The sequence below is a fragment of the Triticum urartu genome, chromosome 6A (assembly GCF_056163025.1).
Source record: "Triticum urartu cultivar PI428250 chromosome 6A, HENAU_Tu73, whole genome shotgun sequence".
In the NCBI taxonomy this organism is placed as follows: domain Eukaryota; kingdom Viridiplantae; phylum Streptophyta; class Magnoliopsida; order Poales; family Poaceae; genus Triticum; species Triticum urartu.
Window position 1 is genome coordinate 215,681,819 of NC_141878.1, and position 14,562 is coordinate 215,696,380.

Consider the following 14,562-nt stretch of genomic DNA (forward strand, 5'->3'; position numbering starts at 1 on the left):
GGAAAATATTTTCCAGAGAAGTAATAGATCATATTCTGGGGACTACGCACACAACCAGGAGCAAGAGTATTGTGCCATATCTTAGCATCATCCTTTAATGAGAACATAAATAACTTGAGAATATAGTAGTAGAGAATTTTCTCATCATGAGCAAAAAGGGTGTCTATATCATTTAACTTAGTAAGATGTGCCACAACAGTTTCAGTTTCATAGCCATAGAAAAGATCAGATTCAACCAAAGTAATTAAATCTGGGTCTATAGAGAATTCATAATCCTTATCAATAACAAATATAGGTGAAGTAGCAAACTTAGGATCACATTTCATTCTAGCATTCAAAGATTTTCTTTCAGCTTAACTAGTAGTTTCTTTAGATCATCTCTATCCTTACAAGAAAGAAAGTCTCTAGCTATGATGAGTACACCACAACCATCGACAAGTCTCCAACAATTATAGGTCCAATCACAAGAAGTCGCGCCAAACTAATAAGTGACCAGGTGAATGCTAACTTAAGTTTGCCTTGTAACTTTGATGACACAACTATGCTTTTATCCCCATTGTTGTTGATTGAACTTAGGTATAACATGGAAGAAATCCAACAAGCTATGAGCTCTTGAAGCAACCGATTTGGAGGAACAAGTTTGGAGAAAACAAGTTTCAAGTGAAGCTGATGCTGTCAGTTTTACCTCTAATGTTTCTTTGTGTCACACCCATGTGGTGTAGAGACGGGGCCATAGGGGTACATCAACATAAGCTACATCAAATTATCTTTCCAATGCAAAAAAACTCACATCATTTGGAGTTGTGGGTCAAAAGCTCTACTCATTCTCGTGGAAGGTGTCCAGGCTGTCAAGGCTTCACAAATTTCCAAGGAGCTCTCCAACGACTCTCGGAGTTGACTGCTTATTCCCCTAGGGAAGCCATGCAAACATGCTTACTTTTGAAACCATTTTCACACCTAGGTAAGGGGGTTGTCCCTACTATAAAACCTCATCTCCCCTTCCTATTGAGAACCTTTTGTCAAACCATTCAGCTACAAGCTTATGCAGCAAGACTGCTAGAGAGATCCAAGAGATCCTTGCTACCTTTGCTCTTGTGAGCTCATCCGGATTCGCGAGAAGGATACTATGGTTCCCGCTAATTCGTTCTTTACGGTTCTAGCCGTTTTGTGTGGGTTAGTCCCGGTTTGTGGTTCTGCGATTGTTTGGACATCGGGTTGGAGTTCTTATAGCTTCGGTCATCCATCACCAATGTATGGGTTGCATCAAACCTTGGCAGGTATAAAGCTAGTTATCCCGGCTGCTTGCAGCTAGTTATCCCTCCCGATTCGATCCTACGACATGAAGATCGGGCCACCATCGGGTGTGAACTCGTTCAACGGATCCTCACCTATCAAGCTATCTCTCCATCCATAACATAACCCTCAGGTATCTTAGGCATTTCAAATCTAGGAGAGCTAGGTCTAATAGGTGTTTCAAAATTTTCAGTTTCAAAGACTTCATCAGTTTCAACATTCTCAATATCTTTGGCTCTAGCAAGTTGTTCATCAAGAAATTCACCTAGTGGCACATTATCATCAAGCAAGGTAATAGCATCATTCATAGCAGAAGTAGCATCATCAATAACTTGCGGCATATCAGGATTAATAGCATGTGGTGGTGTTGCAAGTTTACTCAAAACAGAAGGCGAATCAAGTACAGAGCTAGATGTCAATTCCTTACCTCCCCTCATCTTAGAGGGAAAAATCTTGGTTCTTGTATCTTTCAGATTCTTCATAGTGATAAATAGATATAAATCCCAAGTGACTCAACAAATATAGCTATACTCCCCGGCAACGGTTTTGGGATCATAACTGTTTTCGAGGGTAGAGTATTCAACCCAAATTTATAGATTCAGCACAAGGGGAGCCGAAGAATATTTGTAAGTATTAGCAGTTGAGTTGTCAATTCAACCACACCTGAAGATTAAATATCTGCAGCAAAGTGATCAGTGGCACGACAATATGATAATTCGATAGTAGTAGTAACGATAGCAGTGGTAATGGTAACAACAGTAATAGTTTTGTAGCAGTTGTAACAGTAGCAATAGCAATAGTAACTTAGCAAGAACAATATGTGGAAAACTCGTAGGCATCGGGTCACTGATTACGTTGGATAGTATTCATCATATATCAGTCATAACCTAGGGCGACACATAACTAGCTCCAGTTCATAAATATAATGTAGGCATGTATTCCGTAAATAGTCATATGTGCTTATGGAAAAGAACTTGCATGACATCTTTTGTCCTACCCTCCTGTGGCATCAGGGTCTGATACGTCTCCAACGTATCTATAATTTTTTATTGTTCCATGATATTATATTTTCTGTTTTGGATGTTAATGGGCTTTATTTTACACTTTTATATTATTTTTGGGACTAACCTATTAACCCAAGGCCCAGTGCAAATTAATGTTTTTTGCCTATTTCAGTGTTTCGCAGAAAAGGAATATCAAACGGAGTCCAAACGGAATGAAACCTTCGGGAGCGTGATTTTTGGAACAAACGTGATCGAGAGGACTTGGAGTGGACGTCAAGCAACCAATGAGGTGGCCACGAGGCAGGGGGTGCGCCTACCCCCCTGGGCGCTCCCTCCCCCCTCGTGGGCCCCTCGTGGCTCCACCGACCTACTTCTTCCTCCTATATATACCTACGTACCCTGAAAACATCCAGGAGCACCACGAAACCCTATTTCCATCGCCGCAACCTTGTGTACCCAAGAGATCCCATCTTGGGGCCTTTTCCGGAGCTCCGCCGGAGGGGGCATTGATCACGAAAGGCCTCTACATCAACTCCATGGCCCGTCCGATGATGTGTGAGTAGTTTACTTCAGACCTTCGAGTCCATAGTTATTAGCTAGATGGCTTCTTCTCTCTCTTTGGATCTCAATACAAAGTTCTCCTCGATTCTCTTGGAGATCTATTCGATGTAATCTTCTTTTATGGTGTGTTTGTCGAGATCCGATGAATTGTGGGTTTATGATCAAGATTATCTATGAACAATATTTGAATCTTCTATGAAATCTTTTATGTATGATTAGTTATCTTTGCAAGTCTCTTTGAATTATCAGTTTGGTTTGGCCTACTAGATTGATCTTTCTTGCAATGGGAGAAGTGCTTAGCTTTGGGTTCAATCTTGCGGTGCTCGATCCCAGTGACAGTAGGGGAAACAACACGTATTGTATTGTTGCCATCGAGGATAAAAAGATGGAGTTTATTTCATATTGCATGATTTTATCCCTCTTCATCATGTCATCTTGCTTAAGGATTTACTCTGTTCTTATGAACTTAATACTCTAGATGCATGCTGGATAGCGGTTGATGTGTGGAGTAATAGTAGTCGATGCAGGCAGGTGTCGGTCTACTTGTCATGGACGTGATGCCTATATACGTACCTAGATATTCTCATAACTATGCTCAATTCTATCAATTGCTCGACACTAATTTGTTCTCCCACCGAAATACTTATGCTATCTTGAGAGAAGCCACTAGTGAAACCTATGGCCCCCGGGTCTATTTTCCATTATACAAGTTTCCAATCTATTTTATTTTGCAATCTTTACTTTCAATCTATATAATAAAAATACCAAAAATATTTATCTTATTATTATTATTATTATTATTATCTCTATCAGATCTCACTCTTGCAAGTGGCCGTGAAGGGATTGACAACCCCTTTATCGCGTTGGTTGCGAGGTTCTTATTTGTTTGTGTAGGTACGAGGTGACCCGCGCGTGGTCTCCTACTGGATTGATACCGTGGTTCTCAAAAACTGAGGGAAATACTTACGCTGCTTTGCTGCATCACCCTTTCCTCTTCAGGGGAAAACCAATGCATGCTCAAGAGGTAGCAAGAAGGATTTCTGGCGCCGTTGCCGGGGAGATCTACGCCAAGTCTAGACATACCATGTACCCATCACAACTCTTATCCTTCGCATTACATTATTTGCCATTTGCCTCTCGTTTTCCTCTCCCCCACTTCACCCTTGCCATTTTATTGGCCCTTTTTTCCTTCCTGCCTTCTGTGTGCTTGTTATTTTTGCAATTTGTTGCCTTCATCTCTGAAACTGAGGAGGTTATCGTTGTTAAGGATAATAATATGGAAAACCTTGATGCTATTGATGTTCCTCTTGAAAATCCTACTATTTTACACACTAAAAGGTTTCAGATTGGTAGCGGTAATATTATTGGGAAGAGAGTTATTCAAGATTTCTTTACTTGTGCCGGTGCTTTGCCCACCATGAGCGGGTCTATTCTTCATAAAACTAGTAGTCTCGCAGATGCTATATCTTTGCTCATAGTTGAACTTGAAAGACAATTTTTACATATGCATCCTTCCATACAAAGGATTTTCCTAGAATTTTCTAATATTGAGCATTCTTCTGTTAAGCAAGCAGTGACCATCTTTTTAGCTCATGAGTTCAGATTTATAATAAAAGAGGCCAATGAAATTTTTGCGCATTATAGGGTGGATGCCGACCGTCCTCCCATAGAAGCAATCTTTTTTATCAAGAAGACATTATGCGTCTACGATCCTTAGATCATGTTGCTTTTAATGAAAACTTTAGAAAAAAGGTTCCTACTGATGTTCTTGTTGATAGGATCTTTGATTTTAATGATAATTTTTCTATCCAGAATAATGGGTTGGGTTTTCCCCTTGAACAAAGACTCATGACTTTTTGCCAAAAGAATGCTTATAATGATGGATTGGTTGTGCAATATGAGGGGCCAAAGGAGGAACCAATACCTCCCGAGCTTGATCTTGGGGACTTTTGTCCCATTAAATTTAGCTCTTTTGATTACTTTTGCTTGACATAAAGGAAACTTGCTGCTGAACGTAGGGAGTATGAGATGAGTTTTCGCGATTTACCTTATCATTATGATGGCAATACCTAGATCTATCCTCGCTTCAATGCATAGCTAGGGGCGTTAAACGATAGCGCTTGTTGGGAGGCAACCCAACTTTATTTTTGTTCCTTGCTTTTTGTTCCTGTTTAATAATAAATAATTTATCTAGCCTCTGTTTTGGTTGTGTTTTTTGTGTTTAATTAGTGTTTGTGCCAAGTAGAACCGTTGGGAAGACTTGGGGAAAGTCTTTTTGATCTTGCTGTAAAAAACAGAAACTTTAGCGCTCGCGAGAATTGCTGCCATTTTTTACTGGAGAGTGATATTTAGTTAATTATTTTTGCAGATGATTAATAGATAAATTTATCACTTACAGAAATTTATTTTATAATTTTTGGGATTCCAGAAGTATTCGAAACCTACACATTACTACAGACTGTTCTGTTTTTGACAGATTCTGTTTTTCGTGTGTTGTTTGCTTATTTTGATGAATCTATGGCTAGTAATAGAGTTTATGAAACATAGAAAAGTTGGAATACAGTAGGTTTAACACCAATATAAATAAAGAATGAGTTCATTACAGTACCTTGAAGTGGTGGTTTGTTTTCTTTTACTAACGGAGCTCACGAAGATTTTCTTTTAAGTTTTGTGTTGTGAAGTTTTCAAGTTTTGGGTAAAGATTTGATGGATTATGGAACAAGGAGTGGAAAGAGCCTAAGCTTGGGGATGCCCAAAGCACCCCAAGGTAAAATCCAAGGAGAACCAAAAGCCTAAGCTTGGGTATGCCCCGGAAGGCATCCCCTCTTTCGTCTTCGTCCATCGGTAACTTTACTTGGAGCTATATTTTTATTCGCTACATGATATGTGTTTTGCTTGGAGCGTCTTGTATGATTTGAGTCTTTGCTTTTTAGTTTACCACAATCATACTTTCTGTACACACCTTTTGTGAGAGACACACATGAATTGAAATTTATTAGAATACTCTATGTGCTTCACTTATATCTTTTGAGTTGGATAATTTTTGCTCTAGTACTTCACTTATATTTTTTAGAGCACGGCGGTGGTTCTATTTTATAGAAATAATTGATCTCTCATGCTTCACTTATATCATTTTGAGAGTCCTTTAGAACATCATGGTAATTCACTTTGGTTATAAATTTTAAATGCTAAGAGAAGTTGGATGCTTGATAGATTGTTTTGAGATATAAAGGTGGTAATATTAGAGGTGTGCTAGTTGAGTAATTGTGAAATTGATGAATACTTGTGTTAAAGTTGGCAAGTCCCATAGCATGCACGTATGTTAAATGTTATGTGACAAATTTGAAGCATGCGGTGTTCTTTGATTGCTTTCCTTCTGAGTGGCGGTCGGGGACGAGCGATGGTATTTTCCTACCAATCTATTCCCCTAGGAGCATGCGCGTAGTGCTTGGTTTTGATGACTTGTAGATTTTTGCAATAAGTATGTGAGTTCTTTATGACTAATGTTGAGTCCATGGATTATACGCACTCTTATAACCCACAAGTATAGGGGATCGCAACAGTTTTCGATAAGTAAGAGTGTCGAACCCAACGAGGAGCTAAAGGTAGAACAAATATTCCCTCAAGTTCTATCGACCACCGATACAACTCTACGCACGCTTGGCGTTCGCTTTACCTAGAACAAGTATGAAGCTAGAATTACTTTGTAGGTGTTGTTGGATAGGTTTGCAAGATAATAAAGATTATGTAAATAAAAAGTAGGGGATGTTTAGGTAAAGAAACAATAAAGTAAATATAGCGAGTGTGGAAAAAGTGGTGGTAGGAGTTGTGAAATTGCCCCTAAGCAATTGACTACTTTACTAGACCGATAACAAGTATTATGTGGGAGAGGCCACTGCTAGCATGTCATCCCTGACTTGGAATTCTATGCACTTATGATTGGAACTATTAGCAAGCATCCGCAACTACTAATATTCATTAAGGTAAAACCCAACCATAGCATTAAGATATATTGGTCCCCCTTCAATCCCGTATGCATCAATTTCTATGCTAGGTTGAAGCTTTTGTCACTCTTGCCCTCCAATACATAGTCCTATCAACATACAACTAACCCTAGAGTGTGATCCACACGCGCGCTCATATGATGGGCACCAAAGGACAACAACATAACCACAAGCAAATTAAATCAATCATAGCAATTCATCAACCACCGATAGGACAACGAAAATCTACTCAGACATCATAGGATGGCAACACATCATTGGATAATAATATGAAGCATAAAGCACCATGTTCAAGTAGAGGGTACAACGGGTTGTGGGAGAGTGGACCGCTGTAGATAGAGGGGGTAAGGTGATGGAGATGTTGGTGAAGATGGCAGAGGTGTTGGAGTAGATCACGGTGATGATGATGATGGCCACGACAGCGTTCCGGCGCCACTGAAAGAGAAGGGGAGAGGGGGCCCCTTCGTCTTCTTCTTCCTTGACCTCCTCCCTAGATGGGAGAAGGGTTTCCCCTCTGGTCCTTGGACTCCATGTCATGGGAAGGGCGAGAGCCCCTCCGAGATTGGATCTGTCTCTCTGTCTCTCTCTGTTTCTGCGTTCTGTTCTGCTGCCCCTTCACCATTTCGTATATATATGGAGATCCGTAACTCCGATTGGCCTGAAACATTCACCGTGATTTTTTTACCAAAAATTAGCTTTCTTGCGGCCGAAGAAGGGCATCAACTGTCTTACGGGTGGCCACGAGGGTCAGGGGCGCGCCCCCTGCCTCATGGCCACCTCGGGCACCGTCTCGCGTGGATTTTTCTTCCGAAATTTTCCAAATATTCGAAAAATAAGCTCCGTCCATTTTTATTCCGTTTGGATTCCGTTTGATATGGATATTCTGCGAAACATAAAATATGCAACAAACAGGAACTGACACTGGGCACTGGATCAATATGTTAGTCCCAAAAATAGTATAAAAAGTTGCCAAAAGTATATGAAAGTTGTATAATATTGGCATGGAACAATCAAAATTATAGATACGATGGAGACGTATCAGCATCCCCAAGCTTAATTCATGCTCATCCTCGAGTAGGTAAATGATAAAAAAGATAATTTTTGATGTGGAATGCTACCTATCATAATCTTGATCACATATCTAATCATGGCATGAATATTAAGATACGAGTGATTCAAAGCAATAGTCTATCATTTGACATAAAAGCAATAATACTTCAAGCCTAGTAGTAAAGCGATCATGCCTTTTCAAAATAACATGGCCAAAGAAAGTTATCCCTACAAAATCATATAGTCTGGCTATGCTCCATCTTCACCACACAAAATATTCACATCATGCACAACCCCGATGACAAGCCAAGAAATTGTTTCATACTTTTGGCATTCTCAAACCTTTTCAACTTTCACGTAGTACATGAGCGTGAGCCACGGACATACCACTATAGGTGGAATAGAATGGTGGTTGTGGGGACGACAAAAAAGGAGAAGATAGTCTCACATCAACTAGGCGTATCAACGGGCTATGGAGATGCCCATCAATAGATATCAATGTGAGTGAGTAGGGATTGCCATGCAACGGATGCACTAAGAGCTCTAAGTGTATGAAAGCTCAAACTGAAACTAAGTGGGTGTGCATCCAACTTGCTTGCTCATGAAGACCTCGGGCATTTGAGGAAGCCCATGATCGGAATATACAAGCCAAGTTCTATAATGAAAATTCCCACTAGTATATGAAAGTGATAACTCAAGAGACTCTCTATATGAAGAACATGGTGCTACTTTGAAGCACAAGTGTGGTAAAAGGATAGTAACATTGCCCCTTCTCTCTTTTTTATTTTTTTTATTTTTTTGTGTTTTTTTGTTTTTTTTGGTGGGCTTCTTTGGCCTCTTTTTTGGTGGGCTTGTTTGGCCTCTTTTTTTGGGCTTGTTTGGCCTCTTTTATTTATTTTTAAAGTTCGGAGTCTCATCTCGACTTGTGGGGGAATCATAGTCTCCATCATCCTTTCCTCACTGGGGCAATGCTCTAATAATGATTATCATCACACTTTTATTTACTTACAACTCAATATTACAACTCGATACTAGAACAAAGATATGACTCTATATGAATGCCTCCGGTGGTGTACCGAGATGTGCAATGATCTAGCATAGAAATGACATTAAAAAATGGACAAGCCATGAAAACATCATGCTAGCTATCTTACGATCATGCAAAGCAATATGACAATGAATGCTCAAGTCATGTATATGATGATGATGGAAGTTGCATGTCAATATATCTCGGAATGGCTATGGAAATGCCATGATAGGTAGGTATGGTGGCTGTTTTGAGGAAGGTATATGGTGGGTTTATGGTACCAGTGAAAGTTGCGCAGTACTAGAGAGGCTAGCAATGGTGGAAGGGTGAGAGTGCGTATAATCCATGGACTCAACATTAGTCATAAAGAACTCACATACTTATTGCAAAAGTTTATTAGCCCTCGAAGCAAAGTACTACTACGCATGCCCCTAGGGGGATAGATTGGTAGGAAAAGACCATCGCTCGTCCCCGACCGCCACTCATAAGGAAGACAATCAATAAATACCTCATGCTCCGACTTCGTTACATAACGGTTCACCATACGTGCATGCTACGGGAATCACAAACCTAAACACAAGTATTTCTACTAATCCACAACTACCCACTAGCATGACTCTAATATCACCATCTTTATATCTCAAAACTATTGCAAGGAATCAAACATATCATATTCAGTGATCTACAAGTTTTATGTAGGATTTTATGACTAACCATGTGAATGACCAATTCCTGTCATCTCTCTAAATAGATATAAGTGAAGCAAGAGAGTTTAATTCTTTCTACAAAAGATATGTCCACGCTCTAACAAATATAAGTGAAGCAAAAGAGCATTCTACAAATGGCGGTTTTCTATGTAAAGAGAAATAGGCAATCCAAACTTCAAATGATATAAGTGAAGCACATGGAGCATTCTATAAAGCCATACTCAAAAGGTATAAGTGAAGTGCAATGAGCATTCTATAAATCAACCAAGGATTATCTCATACCAGCATGGTGCATAAAATGAAAATGAAAACTAAATGCAAAAGGCGCTCCAAGATTGCACATATCGCATGAACAAAACGAATCCGAAAACATACCGATACTTGTTGAAGAAACAGGGGATGCCTTACGGGGCATCCCCAAGCTTAGACGCTTGAGTCTCCTTGAATATTTACTTGGGGTGCCTCAGGCATCCCAAAGCTTGAGCTCTTGCCTCTCTTCCTTCTTCTCATATGAGACCTTCTCGATCATCGAACACTTCATCCACACAAAACTTCAACAGAAAACTCGGTAAGATCCGTTAGTATAATAAAGCAAACCACTACTCTAAGTACTGTTGCAAACCAATTCATATTTTGATTTTGCATTGTGTCTACTGCAATATAACTTTTCCATGGCTTAATCCACTAGTATAGATTGATAGTTTCATCAAAACAAGCAAACTATGCATCAAAAACAGAATCTGTCTAAAATAGAACAGTCTGTAATAATCTGAACATTCACCATACTTTTGATACTTGAAAAATTCTTCCAAAATTAGTAAAAATAAACAATTCGTATATAAAGACAGTTCAAGAAGAATCAGAACCATTTGACGTTCCAGCTAAAAATGTAAAATCGCGCACTACAGCCAAAGTTTCTGTCCTGCACCGTACAAACCATCAAGCAAATGTAAATATCCTAAAGGCAAACCTTGGCACATTATTTTTATAATACAATGGAATTGTACAAGGGGATAATTATTTTTGTTGAAAAGTTTCTGTAATCAAGATTCACAAAGTTGCCGTGAGCATGAACAAAGTTCAAGGAGCTCTCCCACTTCAACAATGCTTGTCTTGCTCACTTTCACTTTCCTTTTTGAAAAAGTTTTGGGTTCCCCTCTTTATTTTTGTTGTTTTTAAACTATATGAAAGCACTCAACAGAAGTAATTGACTCTCTAAAACTTCCGGGTTGTCTCCCTGGCAGCACTTTCTTTAAAGCCATTAAGCTAGGCATATAGTGCTCAAGTAATGGATCCACCCGGATCCCAAGGTATATCAAAGCCAATTTTAATCAACAATGATTTGTAATTTAGTAGTGAGCACAAAGTAACATATATCAAGAAATGACGAAGTCTAACTCTCTTCCTATGCATCGGCATGTCATAAAAGAAAAATTCATGCACACAAAGCAAAGGCCAATGCATAGTATAAACAATTTCTTGCAATTTTATCATGTGGGAAACATAGAGAGGTGGAGATATAGTTCCTCTCTCATAATAATTGCAAGTAGGAGCAGAAAGCACATGCATATTGTATCTATCAAAATCATCATGTGTAATAGTAAAACGCAACCCATCAATATAGTCCTTAATAAGTGCAAACTTCTCCGATATAGTGTAGTAGGGGGAAGTCAAAAAGATAATAGGACTATCATGTGTGGGTGCAATAGCAACAATTTCATGTTTAACATAAGGAACTATAGCAAGTTCATCCCCATAAGCATAATTCATATTGGCACCTTGGCCACAAGCATAGCAAGCATCATCAAAAAGGGATATTTCAAAAGAATCAACGGGATCATAGCAATACTCATCCTTCGGTAAGCATGAAGGGGAATTAAACAATGTATGGGATAAAGAGTTACTCTCATTAGAAGGTGGGCACGGGTGATCAATCCACTCTTCCTCCTTTTGTTCTTCGCTCTCCTCCTCATCTTTTTCATCCAATGAGCTCACAGTTTCATCAATTTCTTCTTCCATAGACTCATACAAAATATTAGTCTCTTCTTGGACAACGGAGACTTTCTCAATAAGTGCATTAATATCGGAATCGTATTCATAATTCTCATAACAATATTTAAGGATAGCTAAATTTTCAGGTCTATAAACCGAATCATCAAAATCTTCAAACTCTTTAAACATAGATTCAATTTCATAAGCACCCACAAAGCAACAAATTCTTCTATTTGTTCCACATCATAGTAATCATATATACCATTAGCATAAGAAGCTAAGGTTTTATTATCATTAAATTCGCATGAAAAGGGGAGGTGTGGAGCTTTCATCCTAGAACAACAAGTATAATCATATCTCAAGCATAGTTGCCTAGCATACCACTTCAACATATGAATTTGATCCCATAATAGTTTCCCTTTTTGTGTCAAGCGGTAATCCCTAAAGTATTCACGTTGATCCAACGTTACTCCCATTACATAATTGAATGGGGTTTTCTCAGGATTATTAAAGTAGTACATAATATCTTTCACAAAACCAGCATCGAGGGTTTTAGGAGGTTCCCCATCTCCATGAGCAGAAAGTACACCTAATTTTTTTGGTATTTCGTGTTCCGTATCCATAACTAAAGATAAAGAATAACTAAGAACAACAAATAAAAATTACTTAGTGATAAAGCAAACAAGCACACACGAGAATATTCACCCCACGCTATTGCTCCCCGGCAACGGTGCCAGAAAAAGGTCTTGATAACCCACAAGTATAGGGGATCGCAATAGTTTTCGATAAGTAAGAGTGTCGAACCTAACGAGGAGCTAAAGGTAGAACAAATATTCCCTCAAGTTCTATCGACCACCGATACAACTCTATGCATGCTTGACGTTCGCTTTACCTAGAACAAGTATGAAGCTAGAACTACTTTGTAGGTGATGTTGGATAGGTTTGCAAGATAATAAAGATTACGTAAATAAAAAGTAGGGGATGTTTAGGTAAAGAAACAATAAAGTAAATATAGCGAGTGTGGAAAAAGTGGTGGTAGGAGTTGTGCAATTTCCCCTAAGCAATTGACTACTTTACTAGACCGATAGCAAGTATTATGTGGGAGAGGCCACTGCTAGCATGTCATCCCTGACTTGGAATTCTATGCACTTATGATTGGAACTATTAGCAAGCATCTGCAACTACTAATGTTCATTAAGGTAAAACCCAACCATAGCATTAAGATATATTGGTCCCCCTTCAATCCCGTATGCATCAATTTCTATGCTAGGTTGAAGCTTCTGTCACTCTTGCCCTCCAATACATAGTCCTATCAACATACAACTAACCCTAGGGTGTGATCCACGCGTGCGCTCATATGATGGGCACCAAAGGACATCAACATAACCACAAGCATATTAAATCAATCATAGCAATTCATGAACCACCAATAGGACAACGAAAATCTAACCAGACATCATAGGATGGCAACACATAATTGGATAATAATATGAAGCATAAAGCACCATGTTCAAGTAGAGGGTACAGCGGGTTGCGGGAGAGTGGACCGCTGTAGATAGAGGGGGGAAGGTGATGGAGATGTTGGTGAAGATGGCGGAGGTGTTGGAGTAGATCGCGGTGATGATGATGATGGCCACGGCAGCGTTCCGGCGCCACCGGAAGAGAAGGGGAGAGGGGGCCCCTTCGTCTTCTTCTTCCTTGGGTTTCCCCTCTAGTCCTTGGCCTCCATGGCATGGGAGGGGCGAGAGCTCCTCCGAGATTGGATATGTCTCTCTGTCTCTCTCTGTTTCTGCATTCTGTTCTGGTGCCCTTTCACCGTTTCGTATATATATGGAGATCCATAACTCCGATTGGCCTGAAACCTTCGCCGTGATTTTTTTTACCAAAAATTAGCTTTCTGGCGGCCGAAGAAGGGCATCAACCGCCTTACGGGTGGCCCACGAGGGTCAGGGGTGCGCCCAGGGGGGCAAGCGTGCCCCCCTGCCTCATGGCCACCTCGGGCACCGTCTCGCGTGGATTTTTCTTCCGGAATTTTCCAAATATTCCAAAAAATAAGCTCCATCCATTTTTATCCCGTTTGGATTCTGTTTGATATGGATATTCTGTGAAACATAAAATATGCAACAAACAGGAACTGGCACTGGGCACTGGATCAATATGTTAGTCACAAAAATAGTATAAAAAGTTGCCAAAAGTATATGAAAGTTGTATAATATTGGCATGGAACAATCAAACATTATAGATACAACGGAGACGTATCAACTCTCACCCTTCCATCATTGCTAGCCTCTTCGGTACCGTGCATTGCCCTTTCTCACCTTGAGAGTTGGTGCAAACTTTGCCGGTTCATCCAAACCCCGTGATATGATACGCTCTATCACACATAAGCCTCCTTATACCTTCCTCAAAACAACCGCCATACCTACCTATTATGGCATTTCCATAGCCATTCCGAGATATATTGCCATGCAACTTTCCACCGTTCCATTTATTATGACACGCATCATCATTGTCATATTGCTTTGCATGATCATGTAGTTGACATCGTATTTGTGGCAAAGCCACCATGCTTAATTTTTCATACATGTCACTCTTGATTCATCGCAATCCCGGTACACCGCCGGAGGCATTCACATAGAGTCATATTTTGTTGTAAGTATTGAGTTGTAATTCTTGAGTTCTAAGTAAAAAGAAGTGTGATGATCATCATTATTAGAGCATTGTCCCGGTGAGGAAAGGATGATGGAGACTGATTCCCCCACAAGTCGGGATGAGACTCCGGACGAAAAATAAAAAAAGGAAAGAAAAAAGAAGAAAAGAAAAGAGGCCAAAAAAAGAAAGAAGGCCCAAATAAAAAAAAGAGAGAATGAGAGAAAAATAGAGAAGGGACAATGTTACTATCCTTTTTGCACACTTGTGCTTCA